Here is a 6,409-nt window from a genome sequence, read left to right on the forward strand (position 1 = left end):
AATTACTTTTTTCACAAGAATTTCCAAATCAATATTTGCATGTGGTAGGTAAAGTAACACATAGCATTATATATATATATATATATATATATATATTTGACATGGACACGTGCATTCTATGTTGCTTATGTTTTAGCTTCTTTTACTCTCTGCTCTCCTGTTGGTTTTGTTAGTAATAATGAGGGCCAGGCTATTCCTAAATTTGTAGTCCCATTTATTTTGGCATAAAGAAATTAACTTTTTGAAAAAAAAAAACACAATTAAAGACGAGAGAGAAATAATTACTAGACGTATACAGTTGTAATTTTGTCCTTACTTTTATGAAATTATTATGACCGTTGTCATGTACATGTGATTTTATTAAGGCAATAAAATTAGTACTCACAAGAAGACTACTATATTACGAAATCCAAAATAATAATAATAATAATAATAAAAGATCGTAATAAAAAATAAGTTAGGGACAGGCTGTCGTTTAAGCAATGTCCGTGATGCACTTACACAGTATGATAGTAATAAGAATAATTTTTTGCTAATCAAACAGTAATAAGAATAATAAGATACCTTTAATCAACCTCACATAGAGTCCACTAGTTAGAAACCTGTGCATTGTTGCAGGAAATACTGATGTATTATACAAAAAGTTAAAAAATTTTATAATATAGAGTTAGTTTATATACATATATACATATAGATATATTTATATAATATTCTAGTTAAAAGTTTCTTATAATGTATTCTAACTTTTGTTTTCCTTTTGTTTTTGTTCTTCTTAACTGCAAAATACAAATTAAAAAATTAATAATAATAATTAAGGAAGTTGAAAATCTTTAATTATATGTCGTGTAAATCAAAGGATTTAGAAGTAGCTATATCACCTAGTCCTTTGACGTTTTTAGGTGGGTCTGTTGCTTTTGGTTTAGAACTGAAATGATAAAAGATTGTTAAGATATGTATTCAAAATAATAAATGTTGATTTTTATTGATAATTGATATAAATTAGTAAATACAAGAATAAATGAAGAAATAAAAAATTGAGGACAAAAGTGTACAATCAAACCATAGGGCAGGAAAAAACCCAAAAATCCTTGCGCAGAAAAGGGAGAAGAAAGGAAAAAAAAAAAAAAGAGGCATAATCGGTATTTAGGCCTGTAAGTCGACTAGGTAGGATCGACTTGGTGTCATGCCCTTAAACCGGCGTTAGTAACGTAGAGGCTTGTTTAAAAACTTAAACCTGTTTGAGAGAGATAGATTAGTAAATATTTAAAATTTTCAAATCCAAAATGTCCAGGTATTTCCAAACAAGCCCCTGTATTCAAGAGAAATTTAATTTCAAGAAAGGTGGTGGAATTTCCAACCAAACCAGTCTAAAACCACGTCCATGGTATCAAGTTAGAAATTCCCACAGGTGTTTAGCATACATAAATATAAACAAAAGTAAATGCGATATCAACCACAGTCTAGTAATATCTAAGTTTACAATCCATAATCTTTTATACATGCATTGAAATAAAAGATAAGAGGAAATACAACTCTTCGCTTCCCGAGGTCAAGTTCACGTCACCGGTAGTTGCTACCTACTCCGCACTACTCCTCGCGTCGCCTAGAGGGGTTTAATACATTTAAAAACAAGAAAGGTGAGCGAAAGACCCAGGAAGATATAATTTTATAAAGCATTTAGAATAAAGGTACTCATGGTCCGAAGATATACACCCGGAACCGGTCATCCCTTTTTAGAAAAGGAAATACTCACATAGTAAAAAATGTATATATCATGAAAGTGTGCAGCTCATCATACCACTAAACAAGAAGCGGTAAAAATGTCTGTCTAATGAAAAGTGCGGAGCCATTGTTCCACTAAACAAGTAGTGGATCCGTACGGGTTTCGGGACCTCCCCCAAGGATGCGATTCTCACATCCTGATCTCTGTGGCCACCATGCGTTGTATCATTCCTTAAAATATTTCATTTTAAGAAATGATACTCTTTAAAATCTTATTTCTAAAATCATTGGAAAACTTAATAGCATTCTCATGCTATTCCTTTGAAATCATTTTCTTTAAACATGTTTTGTTCTAAAACATTTTCATTGGCTAAAATAATTTAAAGTAAGGCTATCAAGGATATGAACAAGAATATCCTACCTTTCGAATGTCAAACCTGTGGCTATCTTCACGTAGCCCTAGCTCGGCTTGCCCTTGAGACTCCAATTCCAATCGTGCCACTAACTTTCCCATCAAAATCAACAATTTAGAGTTTGATCTTTCTCACCAAACATTCTCGTTTAATTAGATGCAATTGTATCATATTAGTGTGCCATAGTTCAAAATCAATGTTCATAAACAATTCTTAATTCAAATCACGATTCTTTGTCAATGGAGATTCATTCCTGAGAATCGAATGGAAGACAAAGATTCATGTGGCTAATCCACTCATTTTGAGTCCTCAAATGAGGTTAGGTCAATCCCACTTCAAATTTCGTGGTCAAAACAGGGTTTTTGGACTATTTAGGGTCGGGTTCAGTAGGAACCGGTCGACGGTGACAGAGGAGAGTAACTCCACCGGTCAGCCGGTGGAGGGGTGACCGGTCGACCGGTGGGGAAGATCTCCAGGGCCAGCCATAGCCGGTCCGCGTGAAACAAAGCCAAATCCTGAAATTTTAGGTTCGATTTCAACATATTCTCAAGGGAAATGTATAGATCCAGTTTCAAATCAACAAATAGGGTCCAAAGAATTAAAAACCCCCAATTTTCATCAAGGTTTCATCAAAAGGCATTCGAAATCCCTTCGAAAATGAAATTTAAACCAAAAATCACCAAACTCGACTAAAACGAGTTCCATAAGGCTAAATCCGAAAATCTAAAATAAGTTTCAAAGAGTTTTACCTCGATCCAAGCTTTGATGTTGAAAACCTCTTGGAAACCTCTGTTTTTGGTTTAAATCCAGCCCTTGAGAAAGAAAACTTTGAGAGAGAGAGGGAAAACTTGAAAGAAAGAAAGAGGAAGAGATGGGAGGGAGAGAGAGAGAGAGAGAGCTCGGTGAGGGAGAAAGACACTAAGAGAAAGAGTGAGTGAGTGAGAGGGTTACGGGATAGGAGGGAAAAGAAAAGAAAGAAAGAAAAGAAAAGAAGAAAAGGAAAATAAAATGAGAAAAAGAAAATAATAAGGAAAAACAAATAAAAGTAAAGAGGGGTGAAACTGTAATTACTAAAAATAAATTTAAAAGTTCATGATTAATTAAGAAAATCTATTTAGGCACACTAATAAACCACAATCATCATAATTAAACAAGTTTAATTCCGGAGGGCGTTACATTCTACCCCCCTTAAGAAATTTCATCCCTGAAATTGAAATTTACCTTACGATATGAACAGATACGGATATCGTTCCTGCATTGTCGTTTCCAATTCCCACGTTGCTTCCTCAACGCCATGGTGTTGTCACAACACCTTCACTAACGGTATCTCACGTCGACGTAGGCTTTTCATCTTTCGGTCAAGAATCTGTACGGGTGCTTCCTCGTAAGTCATGTCATACTGGATCGGCACGTCATACCATTGTACAATGGCTTCTGGATCGGGTTGACACTTCTGAAGCATAGAAACATGGAATACATTGTGCACGTGAGACAATTCTGGAGGAAGATCAAGGTGGTAGTGTGATCTGAAATGGCCCGATGTACCTTGGCGCGAGTTTCCCTTTCACACCAAAACGAGTAACTCCTTTGCACGGGGAGACTCTTAACAAGACAAAATCACCCTTTGAGAACTCTAAGGGTCTACGCCTCCTGTCAGCATAACTCTTCTGACGACTCTGAGCCGTTAACAATCGTTCTTGAACTACGGCTATTTTCTCATTATTCTCCTGGATAACATCCAGTTCAAGGGTCAGTCGATCTTTTAACTCAAGCCAACATACTGTCGATCTGCAAGGTCTGCCATACAACGCCTCGAATGGTGCCATCCCAATGCTACTCTAATAACTATTGCTGTAGGCGAACTCAGCTAAATGGAGATACTTCTTCCAGTTTCCACCAAAATCTAGAATACAAGCACGAAGTATGTCCTCCAAAATCTGAATAACTCTTTCAGATTGTCCGTCGGTCTAAGGATGAAATGCGATGCTGAAATTCAGTTCGGTTCCCATGACTTCTTGGAAACTTCTCCAATATCTAGCATTGAAACGAGTGTCATGATCTGATGTGATAGACAACAGAACTCCGTGAAGTCTGACAACGTGCTCCAGATACAACTCTGCTAAAACTTTCCTGGAATATGTCACACGAAAGGGAATAAAGTGCATGGACTTTGTTAACCTATCCATAATGACCCATATAGCATCATACCGATGTTCAGTCCTCGGCAATCCCATCAGAAAATCCATCGTAATGTGTTCCCACTTCCATCCAGGAACAGGAAGAGGCTGCAGTTCTCCAGCAGGTTTCTGATGTTCAGCCTTGACTCGAAGACAAGTCGCACATTCTGACATGCATTGGCGAACATCCTTCTTCATACCTCTCCACCAATATTGCCTTTTGAGGTCCTGATACATCTTGGTACTCCCAGGATGAATAACGAACCTCAATTTGTGAGCCTCGCGAAGGATTGTCTTCTTTATCTCATCCACTTGAGGAACGGCAAGGCGATTCCTGAAGTAGAGCGTTCCATCTTCCCGAATATTCCATTCGTCCAGTTTTTCTCTATTCTGAACTCGAGTCCAAATTCCTTGAAGATGCGAATCCTGCCATTGGTTCTGCTTGACTTGCTGTATAAGAGTTGGCGTGGAAACCAAGTTGTACACCATAGCTTGGTTCGAATCCTCATAATACTGAAGATCATAGTCACCTACAATTGCGCTCCGTTTCCAATCTTCCAATACCAAAGATGCTAGAATTCCTGGAGCTGCTGAGAGCGTCTGCTACCACGTTGGCTTTTTCAGAATGATACTGCAAGGTGAAGTCATAATCCTCCATGTATTCCATCCATCTTCTCTGTCTCAGATTTAAGTCATTCTGAGTGAATAGATACTTCAGACTCTTATGATCGGAGAAAATCTAGAATTTTACTCCATAGAGGTAGTATCTCCATATCTTGAGAGCAAAAATCATAGCTGCTAACTCTAGATCATACGTAGGGTAGTTCTGCTCATGTGGCTTCAGTTGACGTGATGCATAGGCCACAACATGTCCTTTTTGCATCAGAACACACCCAAGTCCTCGTCTTGATGCATCAGAATACACCTCGTACGGCTCATCGCTATTAGGAATCGTCAGAATCGGCGCACTGGTTAGCCTCGTCCTCAGTTCTTGGAATGCATTTTCACAATCGGCATCCCATTCAAACCTGACTTCCTTTTTAGTGAACCGAGTCATTGGAGCAACAATACTCGAGAAATCCTTTACAAATCGTCGATAATACCCCGCAAGTCCTAGGAAGCTTTAAATTTTGGCTACGTTCTTCAGTCGTTCCCATTGTAGCACTGTTTCAATCTTTGAGGGATCTACTGAAATTTCTTGTCTAGATATAACATGTCCAAGGAACTTGACTTCTGTCAACCAGAAATCACATTTCTCCTTCTTTACATAAAGCTAGTGTTCTCGAAGAGTCTGGAGAACGATCCTCAAATGTTGCTTATGCTCTTCCCAAGTCTTTGAGTAAACCAGGATGTCATCAATAAAGTGTAGGATCCAGTTGTGATTTTGAAGTGAAAAATCATTTAAACAACAACAAACTTGTAGGCGGAAATTTCAAAAAATTTTCACATCTCTTTTAATTCCAAATTAAACGTAAATCACAACGAGAGATACATGCATGATATATGTTTATAGATAAAGGAATAAAATGACAATCATACCTTTAAGATGATCGGATCAAATATGGCCGCAAGGATCTTGTCTCACTATATCACGTTCTGAGATGGAGAATTACCGTGAAACAAGACCGTTGATTTATGAACATGATCACACCACAAACCACTCGTTGATTCAAGACTATGACTCTAAGTGTTTTGGGATTAGAGAGTGGGCTCTTTTTCAAAAACCTATGGAAAACAATTTTCCTTCTAATTTTGTTACAAAATCCGGCCACCCTAGGGAGAGAATGAGAGTGAGATATTTTTTTTCTTAGCCTCCACTAGGGTTTTCAATAATATCTTTTTATAAGAGGAAATTCGAAAACTCAAAACCCTAGATGGGATTTCTGAATTTTCCTTCCTCTTTTTAATCAAAATCTGAATTCCCTCTTGCCTTAGGGATTTCTGAATTTTCCTTCCCATTTATTGCCAAATCAAATCATGTTTAAATTCTATTTTGAATTTTAAATTAATCACCATTAATTTCAAAATTCAAATTCATTCCTTTTATTTTTCAATTATCAAATAAATGAAAAATAACATAATGAATTTATTTAAACA

This window comes from Morus notabilis, unplaced genomic scaffold (genome assembly GCF_000414095.1).
Source record: "Morus notabilis unplaced genomic scaffold, ASM41409v2 Scaffold87, whole genome shotgun sequence".
NCBI classification, from domain to species: domain Eukaryota; kingdom Viridiplantae; phylum Streptophyta; class Magnoliopsida; order Rosales; family Moraceae; genus Morus; species Morus notabilis.